The following is a 13994-nucleotide window of genomic DNA, read 5'->3' on the forward strand; positions in this document are numbered from 1 at the left end:
GGACTATATTAAGCTGAAAAGCTTCTGTACAGCAAAAGACACCATCAATAGAACAAGAAGGATCCCTACAGTATGGGAGAATATATTTGAAAATGACACATCCGATAAAGGCTTGACGTCCAGAATATATAAGGAGCTCACACGCCTCAACAAACAAAAAACAAATAACCCAATTAAAGAATGGGCAGAGGAACTGAACAGACAGTTCTCCAAAAAAGAAATACAGATGGCCAACAGACACATGAAAAGATGCTCCACATCGCTAATTATCAGAGAAATGCAAATTAAAACTACAATGAGGTATCACCTCACACCAGTAAGGATGGCTGCCATCCAAAAGACAAACAACAACAAATGTTGGCGAGGCTGTGGAGAAAGGGGAACCCTCCTACACTGCTGGTGGGAATGTAAGTTAGTTCAACCATTGTGGAAAGCACTATGGAGGTACATCAAAATGCTCAAAACAGACTTACCATTTGACCCAGGAATTCCACTCCTAGGAATTTACCCTAAGAACGCAGCAATCAAGTTTGAGAAAGACAGATGCACCCCTATGTTTATTGCAGCACTATTTACAATAGCCAAGAATTGGAAGCAACCTAAATGTCCATCAATAGATGAATGGATAAAGAAGATGTGGTACATATACACAATGGAATACTACTCAGCCATAAGAAAAGGGCAAATCCAATCATTTGCAGCAACATGGATGGAGCTGGAGGGTATTATGCTCAGTGAAACAAGCCAAGCGGAGAAAGAGAAATACCAAATGATTTCACTTATCTGTGGAGTATAAGAACAAAGGAAAAACTGAAGGAACAAAACAGCAGCAGAATCACAGAACTCAAGAATGGACTAACAGGTACCAAAGGGAAAGGGACTGGGGAGGATGGGTGGGTAGGGAGGGATAAGGGGGGGAGAAGTAGGGGGGTATTAAGATTAACATGCATGGGGGGGTAGGAGAAAAGGGAGGGCTGTACAACACAGAGAAGGCAAGTAGTGATTCTACAACATTTTGCTATGCTGATGGACAGTGACTGTAAAGGGGTTTATAGGGGAGACCTGGTATAGGGGAGAGCCTAGTAAACATAATATTCGTCATGTAAGTGTAGATTAGTGATACCAAAAACAAAGCAAAAAAAAAAAAAAAAAAAAGGGCAGTTCCTGTGTGGTAACCTCCAACGAGTTCTACACAAGGGTATAAAGGGCATATAAAAGTGTAGGCAAAGGGTCTGTTTGTGTTTATACAGAGGATCAAAGCCTAATTTGGCTACCCCGAAAATGAACTAAGATACGCTACGAAAAAGAACTTCCAACATCAGCACTCTCGGGAAGACTCATGCCAGAAGATGATCATCAAAAAACCCCAACAAAGATCCACGCACTGCTACAGCAGTAGATGCACTCATCCCACCAGTTCCTGGACTTGCCATGGGAATGAGGAAGGAGATATCTAAGCTGGCCTGTGCATACAGTAAAACAACAAATTTGACTGGATCTATACTGTTGGAACTCAACCAAGAATTTGGAGAAGTGCAAATTGTAGCGCTCCAAAATCTTACAACTACAGACTATTTACTGTTCAAAGAACATATGGCATGTGAACAGTCCCCAGGAATGGGTTGTTTTAATTTGTCTGATTTCTCTCAGACTGTTCAAGTTCAGTTGGACAATATCCACCATATCATAGATAAGTTTTCACAAATGCCTAAGGTGCCTAACTGGTTTTCTTGGTTTCACTGGAGATGGCTGGTAATTACAGGTATGCTTTGGTTATGTAACTATACTCCTATTATGTTAATGTGTGTGCGCAATTTAAGTAGTAGCTTAAAACCTATATATGCCGAAGTTACTCTACAAGAAGATATGTCAAAGAAATAATCAATTTTCCCATGTTTTCTTCCACCTGCTACTTCTATAGCTTTTCTTCTTCCTTCCTAATTACAACCCTTAAATAGAATTCGTGCCACATGTCGAATTTACCGAGTATCATAATTCTTCCAAGTGGTAAAGATACCTCAAGACAAATGCTGGGCATAGAAGCCACAGGGCATAAATATGCAAAGAAGTAAAAAGCTAACCTTTTCAAACAATAAGGCTTCCCTCTCACTTACCAACTTCACATTTCCCTGTATGGCCCCGAAAGATGACTGGTTAGCCAGAGACGGGTAAGATTCCTCAAGGGAGGAACAACCTAAGACAGGCACAGTCGCAGGGGGGCCATCAGGTGAGAAATTGGGGATCAACAGAGGTGAGGCTTAGAACCTCACCCCCCCTGTTCTGAGAGAAATCTTCTGCATACGTGGATGTTTTATTGCCCTGGTCTAGCTTGGATTAACACATAGTCTACAGGCACACACCTGATCATCTACATTTGCTCTCTTACAACACTAAACTGTTTTCTACCTTTATCTTGTATCTACCTACCACTTCAGCATTTTATTAAAAATAATAATAATAATAGAGAAATGTGGTATCCACATATAAATCAAGTATAAAAACCAAATGAGTATTCATATTTGAACTGACTGTTTAGAGTTCATAATGCATGAGCAAAACCGAAGGTTTCTGTGATGACTGCCCTTGTACTGTTCACTATGTAACTTATTCATTATGTAAGAATTTGTTCTACATGTAAGAACTTGTTTGTTATGCCTCAGAAGATTGGAGACTGACGAAAATTAGGCTTGGGGTGGATTAATGATTGTGCATTGAGCACTGACTCCCCTATACAGAATTTTATTGTCGTTAACAACCATTTGATCAATAAATATGAGAGATGCTCTCACAAAAAAAAAAAAAAAAAAAAAAAAAAGAAAGGACAGACTTCCAATGGTAAAATAAATAAGTAACCGGGATGTAATGTATAGCATAAGGAATATAGTCAAGATATTGTAACAGCTTGGTAGGGTGATAGCTGGAACCTAGAATTATGTATATAAATGTTCTACCACTGTGTTGTACACTTGAAACTAATGTAATGTAATACTGTGCGTCAACTACCCTTCAATAAAAAATTATTATTTAAAAAAAAAATAAATAAATAAATAAAAATAAAAAATAAAAAAAAAGAAATGCAGCCTCTAAGATTGGTAGATTCAGATTTCAGTTTAAGATCACATTAAACCTTTAAGGGACTGACACAAATTTTCCACCCCAGAAAATATTACTCATCAAAATACAGGAAATAGCAAAGGATTTGTACATGGTTTCAGCAAACAAGTGGATATTTCCTTAAGCTAAACATAAATACTGATTAATGGCCTCATTTAACTCTACTCCCAGAAAACTAGCCTAAGCCAAACCTGCCTTCTCCTATGACACAACCTAAACTGTGACTCAAGAGCTAAATGCTGGTGGTAAATAAGAAAGAGTTCACAATGATTTAACAGACTATTCCTAATTTCATGAGGGAAATAGAACTAGCTTATAAAATATCACAAATCATAATTATTCAGAAAGTGCCTTCTTGGATCTTTGTTGATCACCTAAATTGCAATCAATCCTATGAAAAGTAAAGGCCCTCTATTTAAGGACCACTGACCCACTCATCTGTCGACAGAATTTAAAGAAAATGTAATTGTTTTGGTTGCAGAGATTTTAGTTTTGTTTTGTTCTGGTAGAAAGAAAATATGTTTCTTAAAAAACAGAGGTATTGGGACAAAAAATTTTACTCAACACACTTATAAATATACTTTTATTCAGCTTTGGTCCAAAGAAAGGAAAAACTCAGGCTAAGGAGAAGGATAAGAATAGCAGAACAAAAGATAAAGAGGAGCCCATCAGTTAAGAAAACCTTTTTAACTTGAAAAGAAAATGGGATTTAGTTATTTGATGATTGGGATTTATTCTTTGCAAAGAACTGTCCAACGCATTATATAATTTTGTTCTCATAATGACCCTGAGAATTAGGCAATGCAGACACTACCAAAAACCACCATCTTATAGGTTAGGAAACAGGTTCAGAAAGGTTGGAGCTTGCCTAAAAGTGAAGATGCTGGAGTCCAAATTCCAAATCTCTGACCCCTAGACCTATGCTTTCCTTACAATATCTTTCCACCTAAAAGCAGATTTATCTCAGTATACAGAAAGCCTTTCTAATAAGGACCATGTAAGAAGGAAACAGACTGCCTCACAAATGAATGATCTTCCCTAGAAAAAGGAAAACAAGGGCTGGAGGGCTTTGTGTCAAGGACATTTTGAAGGTGACCTCTAGTCTCAGAGGGGATGAGACACACAATCCTCCAGCAGGAAGAAAAGATAGGGGGAGAGCCAAGATGATTATTGAGATTCAAGGTGATATATTAGTCATCCATGGAATTCACTCATTCAGCAAAGATTCATTGACCACTTTCTATGGGTGTGCTACTATATCCTGGAATGGTGATTAGCATACCAGACTTGAAAATGGAAATCTTGCTATTAAAAGTGCTAGTTTACTCAGTTATCAACTGTGTGCCTTTTTCAGTCTAAATTTTTCCATATGTAAACTGAGGATTATAAAATCTAACTCAAGGATTGAATGAGATAGTCTTAAAAGTATGAAACGCATAGTAGGGGTCTACTGGTTCCCTTCTCCTCTTTAAGTGTGAGAAGCGGCATGAACCTCCTAGGAAGCAGTTTGTATGAACTGAATGTGATAATAAGCCAGGATCTGGATAGAGAGAAAGTGGGAGGCAAACAGATCATCTCTTGGTGTTCACAGTATTTAGTGGGTTTGAGGGTGACCCTATAAAAGTAAGATAGAGCATTAATTCAAAAGCCTAGGGGACAACATACTCTGAAACTTTATTTGAATTTGAATCTGACATTCTGACATTTATTTCTTTTCAGTGATTTTTGTACATTGTTGATTTTTGTACTTTTTTTCTTAATCTCAGACTGAACTGGAGAAAAGGCAGTATTTTTCTGTTGGATACTCTAACAGATGAAACGGACACAGGGACCTGGTTTCATGGTGATTTACAATCCAAACATGCTTTTAATCAGAGAAAAAGAAATCATTTGTCTAAAAAGAAAGGAATTTTCCACTTAGATTTACCAGTTTCACATTTCTCTTTTGAAAATTGGGCTTCTTGGCTACATCTACAGTTGTTTAGGAAATAATGTTTTGGATAATTTTGCCAACTTAATGTTCTGGCCAAAATTAAGAAAATATCAGGAGACAATGGCTCAGCTAGTTATGAAAGATTGTTAGTGGGTACATAAGCACACCCAGCTATGGAAACCAAGTTTGTAAATAAAACCTTGCTTAGCCCTGATGAGCCATCCTTCCAGAAATAAGACTGGGCAAAAACTTGTTTTATTTATTTTTTCCTGTTTTGCTTTAATATACAATTTAAACATTTGCTCAGTTTTCATTTTAAAACATTAATAAAAATTGTGAATTATTGAGTACAGAACTGGTTTACTCACATTTTTCTTCTACTATGTACCCAGAAGAGTAAAAAGTACCAAAGAAATGTAAGTATACCTATGCTTAGGGTTTTTCCCATGTTGAGAATATATATTTAATACATATGAAGCAGTTAAATAGCAATATAAAATTTATTTGATGTTGTCTTGTCAATGGGTTTCAGCCCTGGACAAGTTCACTGTAGATTCAGTGAGACCGAAAAAATGGCAGTGGAATGTTCTTGGGGTGAAAGGGGTTATACCGAAATTTATTTCCAGGTGGCAGGCAGGTCAGTCCCCCAAATCCCTCACTCAGAGTGAGTCTGCGTGCAGCAAGTCGGTCTCTGCCTCTGGGCCCCTCTGTCCTGCACAGCTGTCCTCCAGGCCTTTGTCCTCGCTGCTGCCACCACTCCAGTCTCTGCTCTCCCGCAGCCTTGCAGCCCTGCCACCGTGTCACCCAGAGCACTGGGTAGAGCTCTTTATTATATAGAGTCAATAACAACGTATTGCCCACACGTATGCAGTAAGCCAGCCAACCAGGGCCAGGTGAGAATCTTGGCCACAGGAACCTTCACTTTCTCCTCAGATATTTATAACAACAAACATTTTCTGTGTCCATAAACTATTATGTGCCTTGCACACCCATCCTTGAGAAACTTACAGTCTGGTGGAGGGTGTCAAATATAAACAGATCTGTAGTAACACTATATCGTAAGGTTTCTTTAGAGTTTAGGACTACAACACTATTAGGAGGCTATGACAAGATACGTTTGTGTGTCTGTATACACACTGTTGTGTATGGTTGGGGGGAGTTTGCACCTCTCAAAACAGTTGTCTTATTGACCCTATCTGAATAGCTTAACAATTACATAATGCAGTTTAACGATGAATGCAAAACAAATTCATCTTCCCCAGCTTCACACCAAGACTTGGTCCAATAGGTCTGCGATGCAACACTGGCCTCTTAAGTTCAGACAAACCATGTGACTCTGATGCAGATGTTATGCAGAGCTCATTTTGAATATTTTCTACCAAGGAAATAAAAATTAGGAAGAATGGGATACAGCTTTTTAAGTCACAGATTTGAGACTTAAAACTCCTTGAACAGAAAAATAAAAATTTCTTTAAAAAAGAACTCTATTAAAGAACTTTTTAAAAAATCAAAATAATTAACCCCAATCATTATCACAGTTCCTCATTTCATTTCAGCTGATGGTAGCATCAGCTGCAAAAGGAGTGAACTAGAATCATCTCTTAGAGAAACTTTCTGACAAAAAGTTTAATTTAGATGGTAGAATGCATTATTAGAGAAGAGTAGAGAACCCTTTTTCTCTGGTATAATTAGGTTATGACTACGTGACATCAAAACGACCATTTGGATGAGTTAAGGTGATTCCACTCATCAAGTATTTGCTGAGGAGAATCTACTATGTGTATAACCCCATGGTAGATACTTGATGGCCGTGGGGAGAGGAGATGGGACTGTTGCCTGTGAGGTCTAAATCACTGAGGAACCTAAAATAACACCCAAGGAAAATACAAAAACACACGAAACACACAGATAGGAAACAGTAAATGTATGGTGTAGACAGCAAGCATTGGGTTTGTTCAACAGCTCTTAATGGACACTGGTTCGATCTAGGAAAAGAGTAAGGGTTGAAGCCGGAGGGACAGAATTTGGGTTGCTGGAGAGAAGAGGAAAACTGTTTTAGCAAAAGCACAGCATGCTCTTTTGTCTCTTGAGCTGCCAAACAAGTAGCTAGATTGAATCGGGAAGTCATTTTGAGGTCACCACACCTCACCTTTAGTTTTTCAACAATAAAAACCAGTGAAGAAAGGTGATGTGAGCTAGGAGAAAAAGAGAGACAAATAAAGGGGAAAATAAATTCCAAGAAAGATGAATAATTTCTACTGTTAGGTAAATGGCATATTTCCTCACTGGATATCCCTGGGTTTATTTAAAATAATAATCAGAAGAAAACAGTGAACATTTGTTGAGCACTTATCACATATTAGGCACTATTCCAAGTAATCACATGTATTAATTCCTTTCATCCTCCTCAGAACCCTGTGAGGTGGTAACTTTTCCCTTAGATCATCAAGATTCTTAATAAGCCCATGGCCCTCTAAAACAAGCAGTCTTAAATTAAAGATTAATTTCACTTGGTCATTTTCAGTAGTTCCTGTTTTTATGCATCATAGACATTTGCTCTGGGAAAATATCCTCTATTTTCCATGCAGTATATTCAGTTGGTTGAAATGTGTATTTTAATAGCTATAATTAGGAAGTACCCATTGAATGTTTAACACAAACTTTATATATATATATATATATATATATACATACATATATATATATATATATATTTGTCTTATGTATACATTTAAAAAATTATTAGTATTGGTAAGAAACAAAGTATATAAATTTATACCTGGGTCTAAGAGAATGACAAGTCAATTAGCTTGGCACAGATGAAGCATAGAGGGCAAGGACAAAAGAAAGCCACTCAATAATTTAATGAGCAAGGCCAACTGGAGTGCACTAGTGATCTAATGGAAGAATGCATCTACTGTGATCCATTAGGAACAAGTCAAATGAGTTTAAGAACTCTATTACTTAAGTTTCTATTACTTAAATTTTCCAGCAGTTGAGAAAAATCAACAGATTTTTTTTTCAACTAGGTTTTAGGATGACTGTTTTGGATATTTACAATTTCAAACATCTCTGATCTTTTCCAAAATTTGTTGAGCAAAAATTAATGACTTAAATGCAGATTCCACCCTTGTTTAGTAATTACAAGTTTCCCTCAAACATTAGCAAGAATGTCTTCCTGGAAAATTGGTTTCCCCACATATGAAAAGGAAGTTGTCTCTTCATTGACTGGATAGGTTCAAACCACCAAGTGGTTTTAAAAGTTAATTAAATGGTCAGTAATGTAGTTAATCATAGTTATAGAAAATTTTAAGGTGACATATTTATTGGACTAATTTCCAGTCATGTCTAACAATCAGTAATTTTGGAATTCTATAAAATCATACTTAGTTACATGTATTTCACATAATCATTGCAGTTTTGTTGTTAATCCCATTTGAAGTTACCAAATAACACTTTAGATTCTTTAAAGTGCTCTTCTATGCTTTATCTTATTAGAACCTTATGACAAACCCTGGAAATCATCCAGACAAAACTGGCATCGAATCTTTCTGCTGCTATTAAGTAAGGGTTATGAGAAAGCAAAGAGAACAGTGAACACTCAGTTACTAACAGACAGATTTCCTGGTTCATAGTGCACTGGTCTTCTCCAGCTTGTCTTTTGGAAGGGTCACACCAGCCCCCCAAAGTGGATGCACAAAATCCCCTGACATATTTATCTCATCCACCATGAAAACATGGACAAATAATTCTCTCAGAATGCAGACTGCAGGCTAAAGAATGAATTACCAAATATAAGAATTAATTTTTATATTTAAAAGAAGTATACTCTACAAGAAGATATATCAAAGAAATAATCAATCTTCCCATGTTTTCTTCCGCCTGCTACTTCTATAGCTTTTCTTCTTCCTTCCTAATTACAACCCTTAAATAGAATTCGTGCCTCATATCAAATTTACCGAGTATCATAATTCTTCCAAGTGGTAAAGATACCTCAAGACAAATGCTGGGCATAGAAGCCACAGGGCATAAATATGCAAAGAAGTAAAAAGCTAACTTTTTCAAACAATAAGGCTTCTCTCTCACTTACCAACTTCACATTTCCCTGTATGGCCCCGGAAGATGACTGGTTAGCCAGAGACGGGTAAGATTCCTCAAGGGAGGAACAACCTAAGACAGGCACAGTCGCAGGGGGGCCATCAGGTGAGAAATTGGGGATCAACAGAGGTGAGGCTTAGAACCTCACCCCCCCGTTCTGAGAGAAATCTTCTGCATACGTGGATGTTTTATTGCCCTGGCCTAGCTTGGATTAACACATAGTCTACAGGCACACACCTGATCATCTACATGTGCTCTCTTACAACACTAAACTATGTTTTCTACCTTTATCTTGTATCTACCTACCACTTCAGCAATTTATTAAAAATAATAATAATAAAGAGAGAAATGTGGTATCCACATATAAATCAAGTATAAAAACAAAATGAGTATTCATATTTGAACTGACTGTTTATAGTTCATAATGCATGAGCAAAACCGAAAGTTTCTGTGATGACTGCCCTTGTACTGTTCACTATGTAACTTATTCATTATGTAAGAATTTGTTCTACATGTAAAAACTTGTTTGTTATGCCTCAGAAGATTGGAGACTGACAAAAATTAGGCTTGGGGTGGAATAATGATTGTGCATTGAGCATTGACTCCCCTATACAGAATTTTATTGTCGTTAACAACCATTTGATCAATAAATATGAGAGATGCCCTCACAAAAAAAAAAAAAAAAGGACAGACTTCCAATGGTAAAATAAATTAGTAACCGGGATGTAAGGTATAGCATAAGGAATATAGTCAAGATATTGTAACAGCCTGGTAGGGTGATAGCTGGAACCTAGAATTATGTATATAAATGTTCTACCACTGTGTTGTACACTTGAAACTCATGTAATGTAATACTGTGTGTCAACTACCCTTCAATAAAAAATAATAATTAAAAAAAAAAAAAGAAGTAGTTACTGATTGAAATAACTAATTTCTGATCTCATTTACTTTTAGATATGTTGGGGCTTTTTCCGGAGCATTTCTGTTTTTTAAGTAGTTAATTTTCTAAATTCTCATGTTAAGTAGTTGCAGGCTGTGTCACAGCTAGAATGTGGCTCATGGTGGTTTTCTCTTCCTAGTTGCCATTCTTTCCATTTAATTATTCTCTGGAAATAGGGCTGTGGACAATATAAGATTTGCCAATAAAGTAATATGGTAAGTGCTTACTTATACTTCTGAAGTACTTTCTGTTTTGTTTTTTTCTATTCTGTGTATATATATATATATATATATATATATATGTAAGTAAGAAGTCTGACCGATTTGCTTGTTTTCCCTCAGTCCTATTGGCTTCTTTTCATGCCTTTTTCCAAAGAAACAGAGACACTTTTAGGGATAGTTGGTGTCATTTCACTCTGCTTTTTTCCATAGCTCCCACACACTAACCTGTACCCTATATTTCTGTGTCAGTTTGATCCACCCAAATGACCACCAACTGGATTTATAGCTGTTTGCTTATATAGACAAGATGGGGAAGGTATGGAAGCAATTTGTATTTTAGTAATTGGAAGAAACTAAGGTTTTAAGTGGTTCTGGGCAGATCGCACATAAATCTATACTGGAACTGCATTAAATCATAGCTTTTATTTTTAAGAAACCTTTTGTCACTTTAAAATATAACAAAAGATTTCTAAATAATTACTTTTAAGTCTTAAAATATAATCAAGTTTTTTGTTAAGGAAAGGTGTTTCATGAGTTCAGCAGGACCTTGAAAATGAAATTACTATACTATCAGCACATCGTTATAATAAAGACAAAAGAGGCAAGCATGCATTACACAGACACGCGTAAGACACAGGAGGAAGCCTGAGAGTGAAAACAAAAGCAAGAATACGTCAGAGAGCTAAGAGAAGCGCCAGGGAGCAAAAGCTCAGAATGAAGTGCAGAAAGTGGAGATTGCCCCAGGCTTCTTCAGTCTTGCAGAGGGGAAAGAGCGGGCTCCAGAGCTGGGGAGTGCGATACTGAGTAAAAAAGAAAACAGAATTCTTCAGGTCCTAGTATAGTTTCTTTCTTCTCCATTAATGTGAATATGAATCTGAAATTAAAAGAAGATAATTCCAAGAATGAGGGGAGTAGCCAAGCCTCCACATTCTGTGCTGGTCGCACCACATCTGGAGTCTTATGTTTGTTCTTAGCGTTGTCAGGCAGTGGTCTGGGAGGTCTCTCCCTGAGCACCAGGCGAAGCCTCAGCCTGGACAGGAGAGGGGTCTTGACTCTGAAGGAGAAAGAATTCTCAGCAGTTCGGGTGACTGTAGGTAAGGAAGGAACTCATTAAAGTGAGAGGAGCAGGGAATGGTAGCTGCCTTGCAGGCAGCTGAGAGCAGGAAAGTGCAGAGCTAGAGTTCCCTGCCTTCTCAGCCTAAGGCAGATTCCCCTGCCAACTCCTGAAGCCGGGGTCACCTGGCATCATGCGTCCACTTGGATCTGCACAGTGCGGGGACCAGTCCCTACCATCCCAGGGTTTGGAGGAGCCAAGGAGCACAGGATGGAGTAAGATTATGTTCTGAAAATTTCCCAAAGAAAGTAGATTCTCAGGCAGGCTACTTACTAAAGAGCAGATTGTGCAGGGGCAGTTCCATCTGGGTCACCCAGGCAACTTGCAGGCCCAAATCAGAGCTCTTGGCAGCCCCTCCCTACTTATCAGGAGTAAAGTGCAGACAGAGTGAAGACTTGGAAACAGAATGAAATGGCCAAGAAACAAAGATGCTTACCACTGGAAGAGTGCAGGGAGACAAAATGCAGTAAGTTAAGGCAGTGAGAAAGCTTTATTTAAAATTACGCACTTAAAGAAAGGAAAGTGCGGGCGACCTCAGAGAAGAGGCACCCTGAAAGGCTGGGGATTCTGTCTTTTAAGACTTTGAGGAATGGGGCAAAGGGCAGCATGGTGGGGTGCACAGTGTAGGTTGACATGTGATCTCATGATGTCTTTCTCCAGTGGAAGGACACTATGTCCTTGTCAATGGTCAGTCCTCCAGATAATTCTGTAAGATAAACTTAACACCAGGAATTTATCAAGTTCCTCTCCACAACAGTGGTTACCCTCAAGCATTGGGAACATACCAGTGAGAACTACTTGCCCTGCCCTGAGATATGTTGTTGGCTGATTACTAAAGAATATGTTAGGAATCTTACCTCCTAACTCCCTGGTTTTTAAAATGGAATCCTAGTCTTAAGATGGGGTCCCTCCTGTTCTTACTATACTGATTATATCTTGGCGTTTTTCAGCAGAGGCAGGAAAAGTTAATCATGATGCTTGTCCCGTGTCCTGCCCTACTTCACTAGGTTCAGTATTCTAAGAGGATCCAAAGGATTGTGAAATATATATCGAAGCAACAGTGTATTCCTTTGTTCATCCATGAATTAATTTACTCTTCAATAAATACTTCTTAAGTACCTAGTGTATGCCAGAACCCATATTATATGCTAGGAAATAGATTTGTTCATTCATTCATTCATTCACTCACCCATGCCTGCCCATTGTGTTCGAGGCATTGTGGACAAATCAGTTAAGGTCCCTGCTATCGCAGAGAGTACAGGTATGTAAAAAACTTAAAATACAGTATAAAAAATCACTATAAAACATAGAAAAGCATCTGTGAAGCACAGAGACAGAGTAAAATATTTGGCTTTGAGAAGAAAAGGTTTCCTGGGCCTTGGAGAATGGGTAATTCAGTGTATGGAGAAAGGATGAAGGGCACTGCAGGCAGAAAAATGGTGTGTGCCAAGTCACCAAGGTGCAGAATACAAACAGGCTACATCAGGATTGAGCAACTTGGTCCTACGAGAAACTGTTAGAGAAACTAGAATTCTTTAACCTGAAGAATAAAGTGAAGATTGGACCTGACTTAAAGGCCACTGCTCAACCCAACATAGGTTGCCTATGTAACCCCCTGACTTGTTCAGGTCCCGCTTGAATGTTTTCTGTAGTTTGATCATACTTGATCCACAAAAGGCACTTCTTACTGTTTGAAAAACTCTCATTGCAAATTTTTGTTGTCTTCAAATATCTGGAAATCCATCGTGTGGAAAAGAGGAATTCCACTCCGTAGGACAAAAATAGAGTCATTCCATGGAAGCAACAGGGAAATATATCTAGAGTCAAGGTCAGGAAAAATCTGCAATGAGAGTTTCTTCAAACAGTATGGAATACCTTTTGTGGATAAAGTGTGATCAAACTACAGAAAATATTCAAGCAGAGCCTGAACAAGTCAGGGGGTTACAAAAGTAATTCCTATGTTGGGTTGAGCAGTGGTCTTTAAAGTCAGGTCCAACTCTTCAGCTTCTTTGAAAGCTAAGACTGAGTCACAGCATTCTAAGAAGGCACACTAGAATTTCATAAAACCCTGGAGAGGAAAAGGACCTTGATTATTGAGTTCAATGCTTTCACTTTACCTGTGAGAAATGGAAGCCTTGGAAAGATCAATGCTAGTTTAAGGTCATCCAGCAAATCAGTGCCCCCTCTGGACTAGAATCACCTCTTCAATCCCCGTGTGGTGGTCACTCCACCATATCAGAGTGCTCCTGTGAAGTGAAATCTGGACCTAGGATTCTCAATGAAAACACAATGTGAAGACCAAAACACAATCTGTAATATTAATGGAAAGAGGGGGAACAAGAAGTTCACATTCTTCCTGATTTTTCAAAAATAAGGAAAAGGGCTTCTCCAAACTACAGCCCTTTGAGATTTTTATCTCAACCCAGGAGAAACACACATAATAATAAAGAAGAGGTGATCACAAGGAACTAACATAGAAGTACAATTGTTCTAAAGTAACCTTTACCTCTTAACATAGTAAGAAAATGTATTTGTTTATTCCATCATTCATTTCTTCATCCTATCAACCAGGAG

The 13994-nt window shown here is 38.0% G+C and overlaps 1 long non-coding RNA gene across 1 annotated transcript; it reads right to left on the minus strand.

Moving 5' to 3' along the window:
• Nucleotides 1-6259: 6259 nt before the first annotated feature.
• On the minus strand, nucleotides 6260-11952 carry LOC130680152 (uncharacterized). The gene is made up of 2 exons (XR_008993200.1): nucleotides 11694-11952; nucleotides 6260-6422 (listed from the first exon to the last, which is right to left on the minus strand). It is a non-coding gene; the product is annotated as an uncharacterized LOC130680152 (long non-coding RNA).
• Nucleotides 11953-13994: the final 2042 nt, after the last annotated feature.

Source organism: Manis pentadactyla, chromosome 13 (assembly GCF_030020395.1).
Source record: "Manis pentadactyla isolate mManPen7 chromosome 13, mManPen7.hap1, whole genome shotgun sequence".
Classification (NCBI taxonomy): Eukaryota; Metazoa; Chordata; class Mammalia; order Pholidota; family Manidae; genus Manis; species Manis pentadactyla.